Raw genomic sequence first — 27,735 nt, forward strand, 5'->3', positions numbered from 1 at the left:
GAGGAGTGTTGCACCACAGAGGGGTGTTGTTGATTCCTGCCTGTCCACCAGTCTGAAAGGGAGACTAATGTACAGGATGTACAAATGGGTGAAGGGGGGGGGGGGGAGAGGATAGACAGAAGGGATGATAAATGTGGAAGAGGAGGAGGAAGAACTGGTCAATGAATTATACAGAGATGTAATGTCTCAAATTCTGTGAAGCCCTCAATTTTAACATGGAGAACGAATGGTATTGACACAGAGCAAAGTCCTATTTGGCAGTTAAGAGTGGCATGGCATTTGTTGACCATTTATTGATAAAAAGGAAATGCTGGAAACTCCAGCAACACTACAACATGAAAGTAACAGACGCGACAGCAAAGGTGTGAGTTTGAATCTTAAGTATAGTTTGGAGAAATTAGAGAGCTTGGCATCATGTTCACCTTGTATCAGGACGACAAATACGTTGCCAACAATGTTCATCTTCATGAGATTTTCAGAGAGATTCCCATTGCATTGTGCAAGTCATCATTTACAGGTCAACCATGACGCCTTGCTAAAAAAAAATAATAATAATAAAGTCAAAGGTCATATATTATCAATTTGTCAATTTGAGTACCTTTGCTTGGAATCATAGTTGATGAATATTTTGTTGGCTACATATCTAGCCAGGTAATGAGAGCTTCATATAATACAGTGTTACTAGGAAGTGGAGTGTACAGAGGCCAGCATATCACCACATGCCATTGGGGGGGATGTGTCGATTGTACAGCAACTGATTACAAGGCATTCACTGTGAGTCAACATATTTTTATATGGATAAGCTTTGTGTTGAAGGAGGAGCAACTTATAAATACATTTCTTTGATTCACCAACTAAATTGGGTGCATCATCAATGCTATATATTTGTAGCATCCTGCCCACGAAGCTATCAGTGTGATAAACTCCACGGTCATTCGTATGAAATATGTAGTTTAAGGGCTATCATCAATAATGACTGGCTATTTCCTGTCTTTATCATCCCATGCACTGCAAAATCTACCTACGTAGAGAGATACAAAGCCAGCCGTAGAAAGTAAGGCTGCATACACAGCAGCATAGACTCTGCAACCAAAGCCAAAAGAGATGAAGCATAAATTTATTTTGTCACTCAAGTAACACAACTTACACTAGCAGAAGAAATTAAAAGGAACATATATAGCTACGTGATGCTGCCTCACACTTAGAATATGGTGAGATAAATGGGAAAATTACCTCCAGGTCAACAATTTCTGAAGTACATCATCCAGTCAGTTCAAGTTAGTCAGCATCAGCATCCTGAAAGAATAAATTGAAGTTCACTGAAGTACAATCCATAAACATTCCAATAGAGGTGGGCTATAGAGGGTCAATTTTAGGTCATATTTTCAGAACATGCTCATCACACCTTAGTTTGATGACTTTTTGCCTACTGACACCATTTTTGAAAAAAAGAACGGAAAAAATGCAAAATCCGGGGTGCCCCGGCCGAAAGCGTAAAAAATCCAAGATGGCCGCCGTTTTGGCTTTAAAAAGACATTTTTGGCTATAACTCGGCTATTTTGGGGTCTATTGTGACGATTTTGGTGTCTAACCCCATGTTTTAGGGGTCAAGGAAATGGATTATCATAATAATTTTAGTGAAAAACCTAAGCTTCTACATGAAACTAACTTTTTTCCCATATTTAGGGTTAAATTTCCTTCTCCTTTACCCCTACCCCAACGGCCATTTTTTGCCTTTTTTTCCCCCCCTTTTTTTTAAAGTCATGTTAAATACCATACTTTTAATAACAAGTTCTAGCAATCCATTTTTTTTTCTACCAACAATACAGCAAGAAATTATACAAATAACTTACGGTATACATGTATGTGTCATGCCAATACTGGTATGTGGCTGGTGCATTCAGAATGCATGGTAACTGTGGAACCAGTATTAAATACTGTATCTGCTTTATAGTGTCCATTAACATTTTGGTCCTAAGACCTTTAACAATATAAATAAATAAATATAATAATAAATAATAACAAATAACTTACATTAATACATGGTTTGCATATGTGTCATGCACATATCGATATATAGTGTGGCTTGTGCATTCAGGATGCATGGTACATTGTAACAGAAGCCAGTGCTTATACTGTATCTGCTTTGTAGTGCTGATAAACATTTGGTATTCGGACCTGTAGTGCATGACACATGTAAACCATGTATAATGTAAGTTATTTGTATTTCTTACTGTATTGTTGCAAGAAAACACCATATTGATAGCTAGAACTTGTTATTAAGAGTATGGAAGTAGTTAACATGACTTGAAAAAAAATACGGAAAAAAATGCAAAAAATGGCGGTTGGGGTAGGGGTAAAGGAGAAGGAATATTTATTATTATATCTACTTATTTATATTGTTAAAGGTCTTAGGACCAAAATGTTAATGGACACTATAAAGCAGATACAGTACAATACTGGTTCCACAGTTACCATGCATTCTGAATGCACCAGCCACATGACCAGTATTGGCATGACACATACATGTATACCATAAGTTATTTGTATATTTCTTGCTGTATTGTCGGTAGTAAAAAAAAACAAACAGATTGCTAGAACTTGTTATTAAGAGTATGGTAGTTAACATGACTTGAAAAAATACGGAAAAAAAGTGCAAAAAATGGCGGTTGGGGTAGGGGTAAAGGAGAAGGAAATTTAACCCTAAATATGGGTAAAAGGTTAGTTTCATGTACAAGCTTAGGTTTTACGCTAAAATTATCATGATAATCCATTTCTTTGACCCCTAAAACATGGGGTTAGACACCAAAATCATCACAATAGACCCAAAAATAGCCGAGTTATGGCCAAAAATGTCTTTTTAAAGCCGAAATGGCGGCCATCTTGGATTTTTTACGATTTCGGCCGGGGCACCCCGGATTTTGCATTTTTTTCGTTCTTTTTTTCAAAAATGGTGTCAGTAGGCAAAAAGTCATCAAACTAAGGTGTGATGAGCATGTTCTGAAAATGTCACCCTCTATAGCCCACCTCTAATTCCAATAACCACTCTAGAAAAAGACCCCCAAAAAACTCACATTTGCCAGATAGTAGATTACATACCAAGCACTTCTCGCTTCTAATTCCCAAAAGCTGAATTGGTTTTGATGTATCATGCATTTTACACAAACCAAGCACAAGTATACTTTTGACATTTAGGGATTGTATACTTTTGGTAGATTGGTAGGGACCTAACTTCAGGTTTCTAACATTTCTTGTTGAGATAATGAGGAACCTCTTGTGAAATATGAAAGAGCATGTAATTCCACGAGGGATTCAACATTTGATGAAAATTGGGTTTGAAATGGCCGAGATATCCAAAACAGAGCAATCCAAATAAAAGATGGGATTAGGATCACTTTGTTTTACTTTGTTTTTGCATGTTTCAGCCATTATAAAACCAATTTTCATCATTATAAACATGGAATTCCTCATAGAATGGTATGCTCTCTGTCGTTTCATAAGTGGTTTCCTTGGTATCTAGCAGACAGTTGAAAGCCCAATCCTCATCTCTACCAACACTATACCATCCCTTTAACCCTATTTGAACTTATTTGACCCCCCTCGACATTTCGCGCCACGAGTGCCTGCAACAAATTTTGGCAAAAGAATAATAGAAAATAAAAGGTCTAAAAAACAATGAAATACATGAGAAATTAACAAAACAATAAAAAACAAAAGAAACCGATTTCGATTGTGCTATTCTTTTAACACGAAAATTGTTCGATGTGTCTTGAGGAACTCTGACACAAAAATTTAGCAATCCTTCAGTCTTTTTAATGGAGTCATAGGTGAAAATATGATTTCATGCATAAATTTCCATAATCAATTTACTAAAAATAGAAAATAAAATGTTTCTATTGTATGACCATGTAATCTTGTAGTTGATACCCAACTCTATGTTCAGGCAAAATTTTGCGGCGATTGTGTGATCGGCGCCCCCCCCCCCCCCCCCCCCCCCCCCCCCAAATACTGGCATATCCTAAAGGTGTATGACCTCAGAGACTATTGTGACATCAGTGTTCAGGTGGATCACTCGTAACTATGGCTCATCACTGGTCATTCGCACATGAAACGCATGATTCAATTTTGGCAATCAGCCAATGCAAAATAAAAACATCAAAATTACACTCAATCAGACTTACAAATAGAATTCTTCCATTCGAAGATGGTACTTGGCATTACAATGATGCATGTATTATGATTCAGCGCCCCAATGGTTTCAGATTGGGGTATAACATTGAAAGAAATTTCCCCTAGCATTTTGAATTACATCCATTCCCATCAGACAACTTCAATCACTGTTGCCACACTATAATAACATGGTATTACCACATGCAAAGACAGGCTCCGTATCAGTTTTCATTTTAAGCTACCCCCACCCTTTTCCTGAATAAGGTTACAATTACTGTAAAAGTGGATATTTTCGCGCGACTAATTTTTTGCGCTTGGCCATGTAAGAAAGAGTTTTGCATGATTTTAATTCCGCGGAATCAAGACATCAAGTACTGAAACATGCGGCACACAAAAATATTTGCATGCTTTTATTTTCGCGGTAGCTTCTGGTTGCGCGAAATGCGCGAAAATTTCCACTTTTACAGTAACATAAAAGAAATGTAGAAAGTGCTTTACCACATTTGCCTAGTTTTGAGGTATGGACAATACACTTTATCAGCACAATGTAAAAATGCAAAGTGAATACTAATTGTTTGAGGCAGTTGTTTTCTTTTCTTTCTATTTTTTTTTGACTGCATGCTCCCCTTTGCAAAGTTACGGGCAGGTGTTATTTCAGGCAAGTGTGTGGTGCAGTAATACAAGCACATAAAAAGCTGTAAGAAGGCAACTTTCATATCGGTCAATCGGTTTGCCTTTCACTCATACTATAGACTTGATCCTCAATGCTTACCTTCTGCATATACCACCTTCTTGACCTCTGGCAGAATGCATATATTATCCCAGAAGTTCTCGCATGCAGACACCTGTGATTTAAACAAGTACAAAGACATGAAGAACATAAAATGACACCAAATAATTTGTATAGTGTTTGTTAGATCCAGTCTCAGGATTCAACAGAGCTCAGATAAATGAGGGTAAAACGAAAATAATCACCTTGGTTTCATACGGGGACATTCGATGATTTCATCATTGCTCTGCTGCTTATAAGAATAATGAATATTCTTTTATATATCTTTCATATAGCATATCTCAAAGATGATACTGATACTGATCAATGCGCTTTAAAGAGTAAAACTGCCTCAAAGAAGAATATAAGTGCTGCTTTTGAGATGTAGAGTCTTGCACTTTTGCAATGCTGAAAAGCTCTTGGCTGTGAACAAGGTTATCATCAATGGCACCACTGCTACCATCCCCCAGTCACACTGTGTTGTTTTCATCAGATTAGGCCAAAAAAAAAAAAAATTGTTGCATTGGCGTAACATGAGATTTTCAAATAGGGTCGGTCGGGCGGATTTTTTTTTTTTTTTTTTTTTTTTTTTGCTACCTGCATTTTACGTGTAAAACTCGTGCTCAGCTCAGTAAACAGTTACAACTGCTGCACCGAATGTGCTGTGTTCATCTATTCTACAAATCATTTATGAGACCGATATTACTGGAATTATACCCCTTCACAGAATTTAAAGATGTTGAAATCCCTATCCTGAATGTTTTCACTTCATATTTTACTATTTTGACTTAGATAAGATAGATGCAAATTGACCCATATGTACGATCTTTTCATCGCACACGGCGATCTCTATTACAGTCCCACATATACAGACTCGTGTAAGTTCTCCACACAAGAAACCTATGGCAAAACTGTGCACAATACATTGCAGTCTGAATGCTACGTATACACTGAATAAATCTTGTTAGAGTACGCGTCCGTGTTGGAAACAGATGACGTACTGATCAAGGAAGGCTTATGCGAGGCGCTAGATCACTCCCTCGTACATCCGATATCCCCAGAGCTGTTTCCACTTCCGGGTTTGTGCGATCGCGATCGCAATCAACAAGATATTTGATATCGATAGCAAAAAAAATAATAAAAAAACATGGGGTCGGCGGAATTTTTAGGGTCGGGCGGGTTACGCCAATGCAACAATTTTTTTTTTTTGGCCTTACCGTATCTGCTCAAGCGCATAATATAACTCTTTACCGGCTTTTAATACACACACACAAGGAAATTCAAAAGGCTCCTGTTCTATCAGAACATCTGCATGAAAGAACTTCCAATATCTTTGATCTTGCCTTTTTGTATAAACACGGTCCCTAATGCTTACCCTTCATACCGGATCACTTTCTTGACTCTGGCAAAAATGTGCATCGTCCGAAAAGCTCTCGCTTGCAGAAACCTATGGTTTAAACAAGTATCAAAACACAACGCATGTAACTTGAAACCAAAATAATTTTTGTTTGTTCATCCAGTTGGAGGATTTCACAGAGCTCAGATAAAATGAGGGTATAACGAAAATAATCATGTCGGTTTCATACGGGGACATTCGATGATTTCATCATTGCTCTGCTGCTTATAAGAATAATAAGAGTAACTACGTCTTACATAGCACAGCCCAAATATTCTGATATTGTTCAATGAGCTTTGCATAGTGAAATTGTCTCAATGATGAGCTCAAGAAGAATATGTGAACTGCTCATAAAGATATCTAGACATCTCTTGCACTTCCCCGATGCTCAAAAGGTCTTGGTTGTGAATAAAATAATCATCAATGACACCACTGCTAGCATCCCATCTACACATCTCAAGCAAATTTTACAGAACTTGAATTCAGTAGTGTGAACCTTTATAAAAACTGCCAGAACATCATTCTTGACTTTTTTATTTTTCTGGTCTCACATACGTGTATGTAACTGATTTTCCATCGTGGAAATCAGAAAACAGAGCACATACAAACCTCCAAGCTATCCTTCACTTCATCATGAATAGTCTACTCATGACTTCCACAACATTAACCAAGACTTACTGTATTAAAGTGGCAATCTGTTTGCATGCTGAATTTCATCACATCTTGTCAAACCTACTGTAGTGTCTGACCTGGACTTACCTTACTCTTTGCTGTTCAAAGTCTTAACCATCAAAAGAAATCCAATTCTGGCTATCTTGCTCACTGCATCAGTCCTGCATAGAAAGATCAACATCATACTGACATAGCTACATGGCATTAAACATATTGTCATATAATAAATGTTATACCACAACAATATGTAATTTGAACTGCAATGACACGCCGTGCACAGTTACAACCTTGATGGATTTAACAACTCCCATCTACCCCCCCCCCAAAAAAAAAATGACAACAACAAACACAAAAACCAAAAACCTTTGCCCTCCCCTCCCCCTCCCATATGTCAACAGCTAAGAGGGACCCTAAATCTGAAATAGGAATGATTTGTGGGGGAATGAGAAGACAGACTCTGGTAATGAGAAACAAACTGAACTCACTGTAAAGTGGCCATCAGATAGAGCTAATACATTCTGGCATCATCTTGCCTTCATTGAATAAATGTGCACATGACACTATCATCCTCTGACCACGTATCAAAGCTCTGATGTGTACACCAATCTGACACAGTGCATGTCCTCATTAATGGTGTGTTAAAACACAAGTTCTTTGGCTGTGCATGACAACACTGGTACTTGCCATGGAAGGATAAGAATCTGTGAAAATGAGTATGCCGACAGCAACAATAATTGAGTCTATACACTAGCACCAAGTTTGCAAACACGAGCTGTGTGTTCATATATGACTTCACTTTACAAAAGCCTTGCAGTCATGATTTTCTTATACTACAGTTATGGTAACTGCAACCTTACATCTAAAAAAATGACCTTGTGGAGTTACGCTTAGAATGACAGATATAAAGATTAATTTCTGTAAGCATGCATATTTTGAGTTTCTTTACAAACTACAGTTGAACCTCTCTTATCCGGCCTCCCTTTATCTGGATCTCTCTATTATACGGACGCAATCTCTCCGTAATTTTTTTAAAAATAATTACGGGAGGAAAGGGGGATTCCCAACTCCTTGAGAACTTGAACTCCTACACAAACACACATGAATTACATATTACTGCCAACATGATTAACATACATTACATCAAATTTCCTTCCAAATTGCTTACCTTCAGACATTTCAACACCCCCAAACATCCCCAAATGTAACAATGAAAAGGTTGCAGTATACATATTATTACATGTGGTACTACAATGGGCTACATCAGTACATGTGTATGTATATGTACATGTATAAAGCATTGAGTCTCCCTTATCCGGATGAGCCCCGGTCCCGACTTGTCCGGATACGAGAGGTTCAACTGTAGTTGTTTAATCTAGGCACCTTTTTGAGGTTCAACTTGATTGGTGCTACACTTCTAAGAGTACCATTGGGTAGTGATGTACTGAAGTCAGGCTAATATACTGAACAATGTGTGACATATATGACAAGGGAAGAGAGAGAGTAGAATGTGGAAGAAGATGACATGTGTTACTCACCAAGGAGGTGTGGTCACTTTATCATGTTGGACACACCTTGCTGCCGCTGTTCTGAATAAGAGAAAACATGCCAACATTCCTTGAATATGGCAACAAACAATGCTACTCATTTGCTAAGCTTTGAAAAAAGTATGTGAAGCATCAGCTAGGAGCGAAAGACATGAGAGCAAAGAATGTCGTCATGCTATGTTCGGCTGAACTATGCAATCATCATTACTTCACTGCAGCCACTATAAAGCTCCCTAGTAGGATTATCAAAACAGATTCTGTAAAAATGGAAATTTTTGCACAAATATTTTTCAAGCTTAGCTGGGCAAGATGAATTTCACGAGATTTCAATTCCACTGTATCAAACATAAAAGTGTTACATGCCACAAGCAAAAATTTTGGTGTGCTTTTATTTTGCACTAGTTTCTGGTCAGATGAAATTCATGAAAATTTCCACTTTCGCAGTAATGAATGTCTGATGTGTTACATTGTAAGGGTTACATTGTAACGACAAGCTGTGAGCACCAAATAGCATACAGTTTGGAGTCTCTGAAATTCATCAACACTACATCAACTTGCGGAACTGATAATCATTTCACACTTTTTTAAAATTGATATAATGAATGCTTGTTTGTCACATGACAAGCTTACCTTTTTGAAAATGTCCTGAACATGATCAACAGCAAGCGGACTAAAACAAAGCCAACCTGTAGATCGAGAAAAGTGTTTTAAATATCATGTCCCAAGAAATACTCTTTGTTTAAGTTTAACTTATTTCACTGTTTTCAGGCTCCTCTTACAACACTCAACACTGTGTTAACTGGCTTGCCAGCGTTCCTAGTTTGACTAACAGAAATAATTCACACGACTCAAAAAGAAATGGTACAGGCAACTCCCATTAGAGCAAACTCCTTGGGAGTAGCATTTTTTTTTGTTGTTACATCAAAATTTTGTAATATTGAAATTTCATCAAATCAAAAGGCAATTTTGCATCACATACTCTGATACATACTATTTTGGAACTACAGTCTTTACTTTGCTGAAACAAAATGTTCTTATACCCATGTTTGTTGTACAGGGAGCACCCTGTATATCCAAGCTGCTCTCTACCAAGGTGTCAAGGCGCTAAAGTTTCAAGGGTTTGATCATGGAAACCAATGATTCAGCTAGGAGCGAAAGACTTAAATGCATCAAGTGTCTTCACAGAAGTTCTGTTGAACTATGAAATCATCACTATCATTGGTCACCGATCAAAAGAACTTGAAAACCTTTTCAATTACCGACAAAGGTGAAAGTATATGATATTATGGAAAACACTGTTTTATAGTTTCTGTCACCAGCTTATCAAACAGCAGAATAAGCCATTAGTAATGCTGCTGATAATCTTGATGACTCCCTATGAACCATGCATCTATTTTGCATGGTGAAATCTTGCAAGATCAAGGGATGAGGTAAAATACTTGCCTTTCTAAGTAGGCTCCTGCAAACTTCTTGGAAAGGAAATTCCAAATATGTCGTATCTGAGGGGGAACAAATATATAAAGGATTTTGCATTGAGCAGTTCACCAGAGATACCCAGATGCTTTAATCAATTTATCTTGACAAATCACAGGCATGTTAAAGAAAACGATATACACATATTTCCTGACAACCCTATCATGTTATGTACTGATCCTTAAACTATTTCCATTCTAGAAAGAAAGAAGACTTGTCTCGGTTAGGATTACAATCCTGGAAAAATTCACTAGTTTGATAAAGCAGGCTTTTAAACACATAACAAACAGCTGCCAATGCTAAAATGGTTTGCAAACGATCATAAGTGCATAATGAACCATGAACAGCAAAACTTCACTTTTCTCAGGAATAATTATTTTCATGTTCCTACAATGAATGGTTTTATATTACCGGTACACACTGAAGTCAAGTCTGGCAAACATTTCACGGGCCAAGATGCTCACAAATAGTTAAATCTATTAGCAGAAATGTCTGCAATATGAAGATTTGTCTTGTTTTCTCTACATGATCGGAGAGATAACACTAGAGTTTTCAGGTATTTCAGAGATCTTGGTGGTTGTATGTCATCATTCTGATTCAAGAGTAGCAAATACAAGCAGATATCATCATTCAATACCAATGAAAACTCCTGTGTAACCTTCAGGTTGAGCAGTGCATAATTTACCATAAACACAAATCATTTTTGGTTTGCTAGTAGCAAGAAAATGTTCACTCCAAGTTAATGCAAGCCTTACCAGCCCTTAGGCAATCACACAAAAAAAAAAACCCACAAAAAACTCTTGATATGAATGAACTCCACATGCACATAAATGACTAGATGCAAAATCTGCTATAGCAGTCAAACTAGTCCAACTAGAGCAAACACTCAAAAACATCACCCATATCAACCCCTCCAGTTAGGCAGAGGAATCATGACTGTCAACATGAGATTTCACGCACATGATGGTGAGCTGACGGCTTTCTTTGTTATATTTGTTTTAAAAAAAAAGATTTTGCCTTGCTCATGCACTGCTAATGATTCATATTTCCTGACCCACACAACATGATACTGTAAAATATATGTTACACTAGTATAAATTTGTAGCTTGTTTCTCCAACATGAGTAAGATGATCACAATGTTTTACTTTCCTGCGAAGACTCTGTACTTGTGGTTGATTTTTAAACCAGTATACATTATACTTTTCTTTTGTTTGCTTGGCTTTCTCCAGATTTACTTCAAGAAAATGCTCACATTAAAAGGTCATTTCTCAAAAGTAGCTTCCTGCTTATGGGCACATTTCAGTGCATTATCAAACACACTTACTTTTACTTTTGGCTTGGATCCAACTTGTTTCCCTGTAGAGATATGAAGATTTTAAACATCTCTTTAATTCTAAAAATTCAGATATCACACGGGAGGACTGCTGATTTCATAGTCTGTATCAGTCCGCCCTAGTCGCTACACTGTGTATATAATCACAAAAATATCATATACAATAATGTAGGCTCATCACATACAGACATTCACAAGAAGAAACCATTTACACCAGGGACTATTTCACACTATAATGACCTACTAAGTACTTGATAAATCATCTTCTGAAACACAAGTTCATTCTTTGCTGGTCTATAAAATTGTTTTCAGATTGTTAAGTCAATAGTGCAACTGACTGCTCTGTGAAATACATAAAACTCTAACAAGGTGACGTGCAAACTCATTTTGATCTGAAAGAGAAACTGCTTCATCTTGTTACCAGCACACTTTCTCAATAAATGTACTCACTTTGTTAATACATGTACTCACCATGTGTAATCAGCAGCGTAGTGAAGCTTGGTCCTAATCAAAGAGAACATATGCACATGCCATTCAATCAATGCAAAAGGGAGACATACAAAATTTAGGCTCGTCTGTGTAAGCAGGAACTTGTTATCTGTATCAGTCCGCCCTAGTCGCTACACTGTGTAAATATTAACACACTGAATGCAAGTCGATTTTTGGGCAAATGAGCAAGCTCATTTTAATCTGAGAGAGAAACTGCCTCATCTTGTTACCAGCATACATGTACTCACCATGCGTAATCAGCACAAAGCGTAGTGAAGCTTGATCCTAATCAAAGAGAACATACGCACATGCCATTCAATCAATGCAAAAGGGAGACATACAAAATTTAGGCTCGTCTGTGTAAGCAGGAACTTGTTATCTGTATCAGTCCGCCCTAGTCGCTACACTGTGTATATAATCACAAAGATATCATATACAATAATGTAGGCTCATCACTTACAGATAATTCCACAAAGCACTACTCACAATGCTAACAAAATGTAATACTCCAATGATATGCAAGAAAAGAATGTCATGGTTCTTCCTTGAAGTTGCACACAACTGTGTGACAACAGATATTCTAGCCAAATTTTTCTGTCTGATATAGATCCCTGAAAAGAATGCAAATCATTAACAGTGTGATTATGGCATTGATCCAAGAAATATTGCCAGCTTTGTGATCTTTCTGTTCCACCACACTGACTGTTCATATCAAATGAAGCATGCCAGGTGAAGTGCGACTCAGTCTACATCTAATTACAACGAACAATATCTGCTTTCTCCTCGAGCAGGGAAAGCTGAACTTTAAAAAAAAATCTCAGGATAAAGTAAGTCTTGATTGGTTTATTACACTTTTTGAATGTTTTCGTTACTTTACTATTCACCACATGATCAAGGACAACAATGAATACTCCATCATATTTTACGATGCATTCAACAACAAAAAAAAATATGGTAAAACATTATTAGGTTTTGCTATTCATACCATCTCTCAGTGTCCTCATTTTGCTGTTACAGTCCTGGAAAGCAGCACTCTGTTAAGAAATAAATAAAAAGAAGTATTAACTCCAAAGAGCACTCACCAACAGACAGACAACAGTTCATTTATTCTGACAGGTCTGTATCAGTCCGCCCTAGTCGCTACACTGTGTATATAATCACAGAGATCATATCCAATAATGTAGGCTCATCATATACAGACCATTTTGTTGCAAGAGGATGCCATTACTGGCAATGCTCACCACATCCCTAAATGCAGGTAATCCTCAATAAAGCCCTACAAAAAGTTGTAATCAGGAACCAAACGTATAAAGGAACCGCAGCACCCAAAGGATTTACAACATCCATGCATCGCATGCTTCTGGCTACTAAAATGTCTAAAATAAAGATGAAGCTTGACTGAGTGAACAGTCCAAACATGCTATGAATATTTTCAGCACAGAATTAAATGATTACAGATAGAAAAGTAACATCAATCAAACATATCACTGAGTCACACATCGTCGGGTGCCCGTGCATTGGCCGCTAACGCAATACAAATTGTATTGCGTTAGCGGCCAATGCACGGGCACCCGACGACATGAACTGCAAGACAAGAAGAACTGGAGCTGAAATACTACTACATACAGGCTTATAATGGCAGAGGATGCCGAGTCTAAAATTGTGATCAAATTAGGTCACTGATCTTTGAATAGTAGTAAAAGTGGATGTCAATGAAGACTTCTCGTTTCATAATTACCTTGTGCAAGTACGGAGCGGTAGATACAACCTAGAGCTCAACATCATGTTGGTTTTTCAGTCCATCTTGATCTCGCCTATGAAAAAATAAACAGGGAATAAAATCAACCTTTGTGCAGATGAGGTAACATGTCAGAAGGAATAAAGCACTGCTCTTCTACCATATATTGTGTGGAAGCGTGAATCTCAGCGATCTTGGTGATTTATTGTCATCACTCACTGTCAAGAGTAGCAAATACTGTCATCATAGATGCACTGCCTTCCACACTAAATTTCTTTTTTTTTGCATAACACAACACAAACATACATTGCAGAGGAAGAAACCATGCATTTTACGTGCTAAGCGAGAAGGTGTCTTGAAATAAGCTAGTTGTAACATGTAATCATTATTATCATTTATTTATCTTGATTTTTTTACTCTCACATCATTCAAACATGAAATCTTTTTAATATGATTAAGAAAAAGAAATTTTCATTTTGGGCCTCAGAAGAAATACAGCAGGTATTGAAAGAAGTCAGGAAGAAAATTTTCTGGGAATCTTATATCCCTATCATCAAAATGGAAGCAGTATGATCATTACTAATGCACACAAGTTGATCTGATCAAATAGTCGCCTGCCTTTAAAGCTTGTGAAAAGTACAAGAGCTTCAGTCAAATGGGTCCTATTCCACATGCTTGGAGTTTATCTGAGCAATTCTGATGAGTTTGCATAACACTTGTAAGCATTATTCATTTTACAAAGAATCATATATCTTTTGAAAGTTTCTCTATTTTCACAAATAAGCACATACTGACCCATCTTAGTCATCCACTGAGTGATCATATAATCAGCCACTGGGTGGAAGAATAGTCACCATTTCAAGACTTCAGCATCTGTGAGAAAACAATGATATTACTTCACTGAAGCAATTTCAATTAGAAAGTGGACTAGAAGGCCATATGAAGCAGGATACAAGTCTGAAATTGAATGTGCTTTAGCTCAATTTTTACTAAGTTCACAAAAGAAATAAATATACCTTCAAATTGTTATCAGTTTCACCTTAGGTATATTTCTGCAAAATTGCAATTCCATCCCCATAAACAAAAATAAATAAATGATAAAAGAGCTTATCTACAGACTAAAATTCTGGATGGAGCTCTTTGGTGCTGTGATTTACTCGGTACTTGAAACGTTGGTTCACAACGGATCAGTAATTGTAGATGCCAGAATAAAAGCAATGCACGTAAACAGCCATGCGGAACTTGATTACACCTACATACTCAGAACTGTACACATCACATGCATCAGTTAGCCATTGTCTCACATGACATATCATCACAGGATGATCTCAGCGTCCCTATCTTGGCTTCAACTCATCATTGCATGAGTGTGCAAAAACAGTTGTCAAGAAAACTGCATCCCAGAATGGGCAATATGCAGTATATGATTGTACAGGCTAAATCCCACATCAGACAAGACTTACCATATTTCTCTTGCTGGCCACCTTGGTAATCGTCTTCAGATCACATGTATGCCTAGAGCAGTAAACGAAAAAGAGTTTGATATAGTGCGTAGAACGAGGAAGCCGCAGAGTCAGACGTATCAAGATTTCAGTCAATGCTAGTGACACATCAGTCCTATCGATCCACTGAGTTTCTCTGAGGAAATAATCATGGCTGATTCATATGTCCCTATCAGAGATGTCATCATTTGTGTCACATGACCTGAGGTTCTACGCAAAGTTTTATCTTTTCCAGTTCATACATACCTCATTACAATCATTCATAAACTATGAAGTCACTGAAAAAAATCTTTTAGATACACAATGCAAAATCACATTTATCTGTACTCTTCAAAACATAATCATCAAACACACAGGACAGTGTTGTATGTTACTGTTATTCCTTGAATAAATACTGAAGATATGCTATTTCTACAAAGTACACACACGTGAAATTATGAAAAAATGATCAAAACCTTATTTTGCAAGTCATAAAGTCATTTTTTCCCGAAATCCATTGTTTTAATGATGCTTTGCAGCGGGAAGTTTAAGTTTTCCAAACTCTGCCATAATTTGGTGCTCAATGAATAAAATCACACCTTACCTGAATGTCAAGGTCCTGTGACGACATATCTTGCAGTGCGCAAACTGGTAACAAACAGACAATGAATGCATTGATCAACATTTCTGGACATATTTCATAATTTCTCATTACATACAAGCTTCTCTGGACACGTTGTTGACACATCAGTCCTATCAACTTTTTCTTTGTATTAATCACACTGGATTCATTGATCTGAGCATAATGTCATCCTCTGTGTCAACAATCACAAGAACTCACTGGTGTTAAATTTTACTGCCTTTCCCATGACATCTTGCAATTAACTCGGTGAAGATGGACTGATTTTCCTACAACACCCATTTCCCATTTACCCCAGCCCAAGAACACTCGCTACTAGACTTCAACAGGTTAAAGATTTAATGTAACCAAGTGTTACAGTTCAAGATACAATGTAAAACTAAGGTACAATATAAATATGAGATACAGACAACACAAACTTTCCACTGATCTCAAAGTTCATTCATTAAGTTCCTCACCGTGTCTCTTCATTGTGGCAGCAAGTAATCGTGATGACATTGTCCTGCAAACGAAAAGACCATCAAATTAAATTACTGTAACACTACATCTTACCACATAAGAGATTTCATAATTTGACATATATAGATATTAGGTTATCTACGTGTAACACATTTAAACCCTCGTGTTCTGTTTTCACTCATATCTCAGATGATATCTGCCCTGAAATACTGCATACATTACAAGCAATCAATACACTTGATACACTGATGATGTACTTTAATTCAAATAGTCTGCGGTACTTTTATTTTCACAAGAGTTCTGAAATGTGATTGAACTTGACCCATCTCACTCCCCCCCCCCCCCCCCCCCCACCCAGCAGAATGCAGAGGATGACTCTAAGTGTTCTTCAATTTGTCTCCCTCTTTACAAATGGAATTTGTAAGACTGCAACTGCTGATCTACATTTTAACAAACAGTGGCAGTTGTAATCTCACAAATCTAATTTGTATTGTACAGAGGGAGGCAACTTGAAGAAAACTCATACCTCAATCTTCACCCCTCTATTCAATAATGTCTAGGCCTGCTTTCATTTAGGGTTGTTACGAATGTTAATATTACACCTCTAGGCTCTGGCCTTGCCAGGAGGAATAGTTTATAACAAATTTCTATGTACATGTATTAGCAGCTCTGATCAACAGATCAAAGTAAATTTTACTGAGACAACTTATCCTGACTGGAGGGGCAACACATCAGTCCTATCGATCCAGTGAGTTTCTCTGAGGAAATAATCATGGCTGATTCATATGTCCCTATCAGAGATGTCATCATTTGTGTCCGCCCTCCTCTAGAAATCTACACTTTGAATTTGATTCTTTAACATTATATCTCAAAAGAGTAAAATTAGACATTGGTAAAAGATTAAACCTAGTTAAAGGGATAGTAGATTCTATATCTAGTATTGGTGGAGAGGAGGATTGGGCTTTTAACTTTTAGTGAGAAATCAAGAAACCACTCGACTTATAAAACAGTAATGTAGTTACAGAGCATACACCTACCATTCTAAGACTAAGAGGAATTTAGTGTTTATATGATGAAAATCGGTTTTGGAATGGCCCGAGACCTCCAAAAACGAAGTAAAATTTTAAATAAAAGGTAGGTGTCACCAATGCATAGTTCACTCTCTTTTGGATATATCTCAGCCATTTCAAAACCAATTTTCACCTTGAAACGTTGAATTCCACTTGGAATAACATCCTCTTTCAAAAAAACAAAAACAAAAACAATGTTAACACCCTGTATGTCCCAACTAAAACTCGTCTATACTATTTCAGTGGCAGATCCAGAGGGGGGCGCAATGGGCACCCTCCTCTTTTATTTTTGTTGAAACAAAAGGTCTAGATTCTAAATAAGAAGAAAAAAAAGGGGGTGCGTGCACCTCCCTTGGCTTTAACTTTGTAAAGGCACTTCCTCATGTGTTTATGGAATTCCTAGATCCGCCCCTGCATTTCCTTTCATCAAAATTGGCCTTAGAAGTAGAAAGCCATTTTGGGAAATTCAGTTTTCATGACTAGGCATCTCAGCGCGCGAATGTGCACGCGAGCGAGGGTGTGGGAGGGGTCCCCCCGTGGCCTCCCACGGTAGGGAGCTTTTTCAATTTTTAGCTCTTAATGGTGCGATCAGGTGCATACATAAGTGACTATTTTTCACCTATTTTGAAAGACAAAAGGGAAATAAACCTTCAATTGCAACTATCACTTTAATCTTTTGAGCTATGCTCTGTATTGTAGGCCCAAGTTGCAGACTTTGTCCGATGCGTGAGAAAAATGGGTGCAATGCATGAGATCGTGAGATGGCCCCTAAATGCTTGAGTCTTGGTAGCTCTGGGACAGGTCAGGGGTTTACTTTCTAACACTTAGGGGCCATGTGAAGTGATGCCCTGAAAATGACAATTGATTCAATATTTTAGGCCAAAAGCTTCGCATATGTAGGTGAAGGATTGTAATAAAAACCAGAGTGTGCACATGGAGGAGTGGCTACGCATAGAGTTTGGGCACCAGTTTGCTACAGGGGTCCAGTTTGTGGCACCCCTAGGAATATCTAACCATACAGTGCACTCCCGTTACAACGAACACGGTTATAACAAAATTTTGTTATAACGAAGTAAAACTTCTGGTCCCAAAATTATCGCCATTAAAGTATATGGTACAAAATTCGCTTATAATGAACACGGTTATAGCGAAATTTTCGTCATAACAAAGTCTTTTCCAAGCCCCACTGACAAAGAAAAACAAAAGAAATGTGCTTCGTTATAACGAAATGCGGATCGCTTTCGAAAATACGTAGCTGAACAAGCATTTTTATAGCGTCTCTGCATGGGAGAACGCTTCACATCACCGTGTGTTTGCTCCGTGTGTCACGCACAGTTTTAAATGTAATATTTAAACGAAATTAAAAAGGTACCATCCCATTTCACATTGCTTTCCGGTGTACGATGAGTATTCAACAAACAGAATATAATACTATGCGTAGTTTCCTTGTTTTTGTTATATATTGTGTTTGTTCGGTTATAACGAAATTTCGTTATAACGAAAGAACACTGCCGGTCCCGAGCATTTCATTATATCGGGAGTGCACTGTATCTTCAAAAGTAGAAGGGATTTTTTTTTTCTAAATTGTTTTATTTGAAGAGCAACTGAAGAGCTTTCTTTTGATACCAGAATCATGAAATAACTCGAATGATGGCCTTCATAATTCTAATTCAAACCGTCTGTGTCACGCTGTTTTTAAAAAAGTACGACTTTCTTAACAAGACGTTCAGATTTTGTTCTGTTGCTAGGCAACCACCATCATCCCTTGTTTGTATCTTTATACAAAATCTTACTATCAACAGAGGCCTGGCATGGTAAGGATTCCATGTGTAACTGTGTTAAATATTCTAAAATTCATTTCCTTTGTCAGTTTTAAGGATTGCAACAGTGACCAAAATGTCGGGGATGGGTCCGCGGTTTGCGGCACCCCTATGCCATGGCCATGGGATTTACACACATAGCGCTATTTTATATGTCAAAATGGGTGGAAATTGATGAAATACATGCGATCTTGAAAAACTATGAAATCGTGAAGGATCGAGATAATGAATCCAAATAAAGTGTTCTAACAAGCTGAAAACTAGTTGGACCATCAAAAAAAATTTTGTTTTTGCAAAACTTTAATGTTTGAAGAAATCATGGGACATTTTTGTGTGGGGTGCTGCAAACTGGACCCCCCGCTGCAAACCGGGTCCTGTTGGCGGTTGCAAATTTTCTGCATAAAATTGATTATTATAACTAGGGTAATTGTCCACCATGCAAAATTGTGAGGCCTTTGGTACCTCTTCCAAAAAAAAAAATAATAATAATAATTTCTGTTGTCCGTTTTACCAGAATACTATACTCTACAGTACTAAATACCCTTGAAAAGGCCTTAACCTGCTACTCTAGTAATCATTTTGGCTTCCAACAACGCGTCTAATATTGGATGAAACGACCGAATAACAGCTAATTTAGACTCTCTAGAGTTCTGTTAGATGGGAGGATACCGGGTGATTATAATTAGCTCTAACATTAGCACTAGAATTAGGGTGTCTGGAGCATTTTTGCAACTTTTGAAATTCTATAAAAGGTGGATTATAAACTACTTCATATAAAAGAAAGTTATGTCATTAACATATGTTTCAAATTTCATGGCGAAACAATTATTCTATCTCGAGAAATTTAACTTTCAAATCACTGCAATATTACCCCTTTTTTTGACGAGCACGCATGAAAATATGTCCAAATCATGTTTGCAAACAACGCCGATAAGTAGCATTCGCGTGCGGATCTCCAGCGACCGGTTAATGAGCGTACAGCAGTTTGCTAAAACGCGTAACCAGCGCAGAAGCCAGCGCAGAGGCCTAACTAACATTACTGTGGTGGTAGCGGCAGCGTCAAATACGTACACCCGATCGACAAAAAGGGCGTGCAAAAGATTTCGGAAGACTCTTATTTGGCCATTTTTGCATGTACGAATAGTGGTAATGTGGCATCAATTCCAAGCCTGTGGCTGTAGAGGTTGTAGCTTGTACATTTCACGCGAGCTGCGTGCACCTGATCTCGACAATCGACTGCATATTTCTTCGAACCATGCTCGCCATGCCAGCTGCCCTGGCTTACGATGCTCGACATCTCCGCTCCCCGAATTTTACCAGCAGGGCTAGGCTAGCTGCTGCTGCGCCTGCATACCTGTACATACGCGGGGTTCGTACGTGTTGTAGGGCCGCTCAATACACTACCTGCGAATCGAATGTAATGCACTTGTCAATGTAATGACGCACCCCACTACCCCCGGACATGGGTGCGTCACGGTCATTTTTTGACTGACCACACGGGGTTTTTGACGCACCCCCACAGTCACTTTTTGACGGACCACACGGGGTTTTTGACGAACACCACAGTCACTTTTTTGACGGACAACACGGGGTTTTTGACGAACACCTAGGTCACTTTCTTGACGGACATCCTCGGTACATTTGACGCACCCCGTAAATACTGAAAGGATTTTTGCATACGCTTTATTCACGCAATTTCATTTTCTTTCGGTTCGTAAACACAATTTGTCAAAGTTTCGGCAAGTTTCCCTTACCCTGGCCCTGTAAGCACCGTACCGTCATTCACCGTACATCACTCTGCTGCTACGATATTCCGAATGTATGTGCATGCAATCCATAGTCACCTGGCCATGACTTGTCTGCAGATGCGCTGTATGTATGCGCGCGGCCATTTCTAGTCCGGTTGAATGCAACACATGGACGATGTACGTTCGATGAGGAATAACGAGCACGCTGCTCACTTGCGAATTGCACAGCGTTAGCTAGCGAGTCGCGCACCACTAACACTCGACTTGCCTGCTACTATACTGCAGGTACGCGCAGTACGCACCACGCAACGGTATACCAAAGATCGTATACGGAATTCCGTATACGATCTTGATTTTACTATTTAGTACGGTGAGGTTGAAATCGTTATATCGCTAAACAGTCCGTCTGGCTTGAGATTGAGTATGCGTGATTTCATGAGTTTGTTGGAAAGAAAATGTGAGGAGAAAGGGTGGCTTTTAAATCATTTGCTTGCCAGATTCGGGCAAGCATTTTTCCCTCTCAGGCCTACTCCAGAACGCTTCCCGACTTTGATTTTCACTTGCCGCGGGAAAGCGCTCACTGTAAATTCACTCGCAGTACGTACGTGTATCCGGTACTGGTAGCGTGCAAAAATGCGTGCAGTTTTCCATAGCCAAGTGCATACCATGACGCACCCCTCGGTTCAGAATAATGCGTGTTATTTTCCATAGCTAAGTGACGTACCATGACGCACCCCTCGGTCAAAAATTTGACGACAATGATGGGATTTTGACGCACCTCTCGGTCAAAAATTTGACGGACATAGCTGGTAAAATGACGCACACCTGGGTCACAAATTTGACGGACCAAACGAGGAAATGACGCACCCATGTCCGGGGGTAGTGGGGTGAGTCATTACATTGACAAGTGCATAAACTGAATACCGAGCACATACGTACGCACGCAGCGCACACAGGGTATACAACACATAAGGGCGAGTGGCTTCTGCGCTTGTTATGCGTAGGCCGTAGACACTATTTTCTAACCGCTGTACGCTCATTAAGTTAAATTTCTCAAGATAGAAACATTTCGCCATGAAATTTGAAATAGGGCCTATGTCTTAATGATGTAATTCTCTTTTATATGAAATAATTCACAATTCGTTTCTCACAGAATTTCAAAAGTTACAAAAATGCTCCAGACACCCTAAATTTCTAACGACATTTACACCAATTTATCGTCTGAGTCATGTACCAGCGCTTTAATAGAATATGGAGCAAAACTTCCTCTTTCATATGACCAAATTTGTTAGGATTTCATGGCGGCATGGACCGGGGACTTTGCAATAAATGCGATTTTTAGCACAAAACGCGGGGTCAAAACAGCATGGGCGCGCGACTCCATTGTGTTCTATGGGGCTTGCGTGTTGTAAGATAGGGGCGCATTTTGTCTGAAGGTTGGCAGTGCGCGATCAGACACCCTACTAGAATTTCAATGTGATCCACCTTAATTACGATGTCCTCACTACCATGATTAAGGGGCTATAAACTTCTCGATTTAATTACAAATTTAATTAGGGTTTCTACCTCCCCCCGCCCCCTGCCCCCCCCCCCCTTTAATCAAGACCACCGCAGGCATTAAAATTGTTTGAAGTGAACCCGAATGAAGTTTGTGAAATTTATCTTGTCAGACACAGTCCACAGATCAAACAGAAGTCAGATCGAATCAAGTATAAATTTATAAAGTCTCTGAATACTGAATAGCCACTCAGTTGACCTAACTTGCACTTGATTTTCTGACTCAGATTATGTTTGATCGTATCTATTAGATTCTATGTTACAATGACAAATTCTTACCAGGTATATGGTCTTACCACATGTCCGCTCGGGAAGACTCCACGTCCCCACCACATGCTTGCACCTCCTAGCTAGCTCTCCTCTCGAATAAGACACCACGTGCTAAAAATGGCGGCTCGAGATTAGTCGCTCCGCCCTCGCGCGCGCGCTCGCGTGTCGCTCTTTCTGGCCTGGCTGGCGTGCGCGGTTTAGGCGAGCGAGCGAGCTCCGACTCGAGCTCTCGATCTCTTCGGCCTTTCGTGCGCTCGCTCCTGGCCATAGAGATAATATACAAAACTGTACTAATCTTTATGCTCCTGGCTCGCTCGCGCTCGCTCGGGTACAGTTGCACAGAGACGTATACTGTGTTCTTACTATATCTATATGTACAGTTGTAATACGTACGTACGGATGTCATGGACGAATAGTGCGCGCGCGGGCGCGCAGTACACTACACGAGCTGTGATTTCCGTGGGTGAAGAGAACGCTTTTCCTTCACGCTTTTTATTTCCTCACCATTGCTCACAGTTCCTCCAATCACGGTGCCGATGGTCATTTCGTGCGCGCGCAGAAACGTCTCTCGCCGAAGTATTATGATGGTCGTCAAAAACTGAAATTCCCACATAGGAGAGTGGGTCGTATCAACGGACGCTTACTTTTTTTTATTCATTTATTCATTTTTTTTTGCTCTGAATTCCGTGCTCAAATGGTGAAATTTCAGACAAAACACTAGTTATTCACAAAGTCCTGAAAATTACGACTTTGCAAAATTATGTATATTATTCACTCTGATTTTTGGGAAAAAAGTTACCTTTTAGAGCCATGTAAAGTCCCATTCATTGCCTATTATGTATTTTTTTCTTTGTCAACAATGTTTTAATCAAGGTAAATACACTCGGGAAAAGAATAGGGCCTATAACTTCATTTTCAATCTCGCATTTGACTTGTTTGAAATCGATGTAGGGCCTATACTTAGCTGCAACTGAAAGCATCAAAGAAAAAAGGAACTCACTCTTAGCCAAATACCTAGGGGAGAGTGGGATGAACTGGGACGCGGGAGACACCTCTCATGTCTCAAAAGGTTTTGAACTAGATTTCAAGTCTTATCACCAGTTAGGCACTTGGCATCAGAGTACAATGATATATACTCATGCTCTGTATAACAACTCTGCAAAAAAGTCTAATTTTATAATTTTTTTCCAGACCCTTTTTTTTTTCATTCATTGTGAAGTGCTTTCTGAATTCATCTTGCGGCTTTAGCAGGCTCTTAGCATGCTATATGTAGGCTTTATGAGCTCCAATAATTTGCATTAAAAGATTTTGCAAAAATTAGCTTAAAATGTTAGCCGCCATTTTCTTTCAAAATTTTCTGTGAAAAATATGAACTCGAAGAGGTGTTTACTTTCTTTTTTGCTGAGTGCATTATAATCATGAATGTGTTTATCAGCTGTTACGTATCCCAATCAATAGTTATAACTCCTTAATGCTGCATGCAGGACTTTATTTTACTGTCGTCACTTCTTAATTCATTTTCAATATTAATTCGTTTTTATGCAGGGTGGCCCCGTCAGTATGATCGAGTACTGTTTTCCAGATTGCCCTGTAAACAAATATAATCATATAATACATACAAGATAACAATCATAACTAATAAAATAAACATATCTCAATACATCAAACTGATAGAATTTAACCGTCGAGCCCCTTGATACCAAATGTGTGTTGTTTGTTGTTATCGTTATTTGTATTGTGTTTTCCATTGGGAGGAAAACACAATACAATCAACGTCGAGCTATAGGAACCGTCTAACGGTTGATCACAGTGGCTAGTATTTTCGTCAAATTTTCTATGTGCTTGTAAATATCTGTAAATAAATTGTATTATAATGTAAATAGCACCAGTCTGCAAGAATCTTCAGTCTATTGAAGGAGGCAGACTTAATCAGAAGAAGAAGAAGAAGAAGAGGGACCGGCTCCCCCATTGAGAGATTCGGTTTTGTCGATAGATTCTCCACAGTGCTGCCGACGATGGAGGGCTCGACAATAACTCTGGTTTTTTTTTTTCTCTCTCTCTCTCTCAGATGGCTCGAAAAAATAATGTAAAGTGGCCTGAAATAAACGGAACCTTTTCGGAAATTAATTGGTGGTCCGACATCTACTTTTGGTGGTCCCGGGCCGCCACCGGGCAACCATCAATGTCGAGCTATAGGTTGGACAATGTATGTTAAAATGATATGTCAATAGGCCTTGTTGTGTGGTTCTGCATGGATGTCGGGTCAGTGCAAGTATTACGTTGATGTGGTGTAGGCCTACATAATAAGACGTTAAAGGGGATGGCCTTATAATATAGTACTAGTATCTGATCTGTGGGAATCACTGGGAGTGTTGGGGGATGATTGTTCCAATCCTTGTGGGATTCATTTAACATTTAAGAGTACATCATATATCTATTGTTGTGTGAACATTATTTGCTTCAGAATGGTTTCATATTCCAGTAATGTGCAGTTCAATGTTTCCATGTTAGCATGCCTGTACAGTGTCGGGGCGATCGTTAACGGCCCGTTATACGGATCGCCCCGAAACTATACAGGCATGCTATTCTGGTTATGGAAACATTGAACTGCACATTTACATGTAATACTTGGAATATGAGACCATTCTCAAGCAAATAATTTTCACACAGTAGATTTAATACTCTTAAATGAATCCCACAAGGATTGGAACAATCATCCCCAGCATTCACTGATTCCCACTAATCAGTTACAGGGGCGTCACCAGCTTTTTTTTTCAAGGGGGGTGCGTTTTGACCCTAATGTAACGAGATTTTTTTTTGACAGACATTTGGAATATAGGAAGCTTTCAATCCCTAGACTTTTACTGTTTTTGAGGGAAACCAAGCAGGGAAAGGGCACCGGCGTAGCTAGGATTTCATCTTGGGTGGGGGGGGGGGGGGGGGGGGAGGGTGTGGAAGTGCCTGTTGTCCCCCCTCCCACGGTGAGAACTTTTTGCTTTTTGCGTGTTTTTATCGACTTGAAATAGTCCCACTTGTTTAAGGTAGCAGTACATTTTGATGGAATTTGTTGTTGAACAATGTGCCTATAAACTATATCATTTCAATAAACTTCTTGTATTGATTGCTTGAAAATTTTTTATTTTACAGTCCAAAAGCTGCCGTTCTTAGCCATATTTTTCCGCTTTGGAAATCAAGGGAGGGGGCGCACCGGGCGGAACTGCTGGCAATTACTGGCAGCAACATCAGGAGAATGGCATAACGATTAAATGCGAGCGAGCTTGAAAATTTTACATTTTACAGTCAAAAAACTGCCGTTCTTAGCCATATTTTTTCGCTTTGGAAATCAAGGGGGGCGCACCGGGCGGAACTGCTGGCAATTACTGGCAGCAACATCAGGTGAATTGCATGACAATTAAATGCGAGCGAGCGAAGAGAGCGAGCTTGAAATTTTTGCATTTTACAGTCCAAAAACTGCCGTTCTAAGCCATATTTTTTCGCTTTGGAAATTAAGGGGGGTGGAGCGCATGCCACCGGGCGCAACTGCTGGCAATTACTGGCAGCAACATCAGGTGAATTGCATAACGATTCAATGCGAGCGAGCGAAGAGAGCGAGCTTGAAAATTTTGACATTTTACAGTAGAAAAACAGCCGTTTGTAGCTATATTTTTTCGCTTTGGAAATTAAGGGGGGGGGGGCGCATCGGGCGCAACTGCAGACAATTACTGGCAGTATCAGGGGAATTGCATAAAGATTAAATGCGAGCGAACTTGAAAATTTTGACATTTTACAGTCCAAAAACTGCCGTTTGAAGCATTATCTTTTTTTGCTTTCGAAATTAAGGGGGGCGCACCGGACGCAACTGCTGGCAATTACTGGCAGCAACATCAGTTGAATTGCATAACGATTAAATGCGAGCGAGCTTGAAAATTTTACATTTTACAGTCAAAAAACTGCCGTTCTTAGCCATATTTTTTCACTTTGGAAATTAAGGGGGGTGGAGCGCATGCCACCGGGCGCAACTGCTGGCAATTACTGGCAGCAACATCAGGTGAATCGCATAACGATTCAATGCGAGCGAGCGAAGAGAGCGAGCTTGAAAATTTTGACATTTTACAGTAGAAAAACAGCCGTTTGTAGCTATATTTTTTCGCTTTGGAAATTAAGGGGGGGGGGGGCGCACCGTGCGCAACTGCAGACAATTACTGGCAGCAACATCAGGGGAATTGCATAAAGATTAAATGCGAGCGAACTTGAAAATTTTGACATTTTTTACAGTCCAAAAACTGCCGTTTGAAGCATTATCTTTTTTTGCTTTCGAAATTAAGGGGGGCGCACCGGGCGCAACTGCTGGCAATTACTGGCAGCATGTATCAGGAAAATTTGAATGCGAGCGAGCGGAGCGAGCGTGCTTGAAAATTGTGACATTTTACAGTCCAAAAACTGCCGTTTGTAGCTATATTTTTTTTTTTGCAGTAAGGAGGGAGGGGGGCGCACTGGGTGGAACTGCCGGCAATTACTGGCAGCAACTTCAGGAGAATGGCATTACGACTAAATGCCAGCGAGCGGAGCGAGCGAGCTTGAAAATTTTGACATTATTTTTACAGTCCAAAAACTGCCATTTGTAGCTATACTTTTTCGCTTTGGAAATTAAGAGGGGGGCGGGGGGACGCCCGGTGCGCCCCTCCCCCGCCACTGGTAGTCAAGGGTATCGGTTTATGTTCATGACTGGGGGAGGTATGACCAGCGAGGTGGCGTCGAAGTGACCAAGCATGGGAAGGATGTCCAAAATCTATCTAAATAGTAAACACTGTATAGAATACACTTGTACGAGATAAAATCAGTGCTGCCAGAACCACGGGTGCGAATTGTTTTTCCCCACGATGATTTTTTTTTTTTTTTTTTGCCCCCGATGCAAAAAAAAAAATAATAATAAAATAAATAGATGAAAAATGATAATTATTTAGGGTCCGGCGTTGAGGTCGTTCGCAGACTGAATTTTTTTTCTTTTTTTTAAGGGTCTGAAGGGGGGTGCGTTCGCACCCAACGCACCCCCCCCCCCCCCCCCCTGGTGACGCCCATGAGTTACTAGCCATCCCCTTTAATTG

At 39.2% G+C, this 27,735-nt stretch overlaps 2 long non-coding RNA genes and 4 other non-coding genes across 6 annotated transcripts; all 6 read right to left on the minus strand.

Moving 5' to 3' along the window:
- Positions 1–1,240: 1,240 nt before the first annotated feature.
- On the minus strand, positions 1,241–9,318 carry LOC139732754 (uncharacterized). The gene is made up of 6 exons (XR_011711045.1): positions 9,182–9,318; positions 8,543–8,593; positions 7,095–7,168; positions 6,315–6,386; positions 4,943–5,015; positions 1,241–1,296 (listed from the first exon to the last, which is right to left on the minus strand). It is a non-coding gene; the product is annotated as an uncharacterized lncRNA (long non-coding RNA).
- LOC139733372 (small nucleolar RNA snR60/Z15/Z230/Z193/J17) lies at positions 8,676–8,764 on the minus strand. Its single transcript, XR_011711078.1, has one exon. It is a non-coding gene; the product is annotated as a small nucleolar RNA snR60/Z15/Z230/Z193/J17 (small nucleolar RNA).
- A 366-nt stretch (positions 9,319–9,684) lies between the features above and the next one.
- LOC139733363 (small nucleolar RNA snR60/Z15/Z230/Z193/J17) lies at positions 9,685–9,773 on the minus strand. The gene has a single exon (XR_011711077.1). It is a non-coding gene; the product is annotated as a small nucleolar RNA snR60/Z15/Z230/Z193/J17 (small nucleolar RNA).
- Positions 9,774–10,581: 808 nt separating this feature from the next.
- Positions 10,582–10,660, minus strand: LOC139733357 (small nucleolar RNA SNORD24). The gene has a single exon (XR_011711076.1). It is a non-coding gene; the product is annotated as a small nucleolar RNA SNORD24 (small nucleolar RNA).
- A 2,974-nt stretch (positions 10,661–13,634) lies between these two features.
- Positions 13,635–16,209, minus strand: LOC139732762 (uncharacterized). The gene is made up of 5 exons (XR_011711046.1): positions 16,165–16,209; positions 15,671–15,714; positions 15,049–15,100; positions 14,381–14,458; positions 13,635–13,661 (listed from the first exon to the last, which is right to left on the minus strand). It is a non-coding gene; the product is annotated as an uncharacterized lncRNA (long non-coding RNA).
- LOC139733352 (small nucleolar RNA SNORD24) lies at positions 13,767–13,837 on the minus strand. Its single transcript, XR_011711075.1, has one exon. It is a non-coding gene; the product is annotated as a small nucleolar RNA SNORD24 (small nucleolar RNA).
- Positions 16,210–27,735: the final 11,526 nt, after the last annotated feature.

Source organism: Diadema antillarum, unplaced genomic scaffold (genome assembly GCF_040938485.1).
Source record: "Diadema antillarum isolate AM-2024a unplaced genomic scaffold, OU_Dant_1.0 scf00000024, whole genome shotgun sequence".
Lineage (NCBI taxonomy): Eukaryota > Metazoa > Echinodermata > Echinoidea > Diadematoida > Diadematidae > Diadema > Diadema antillarum.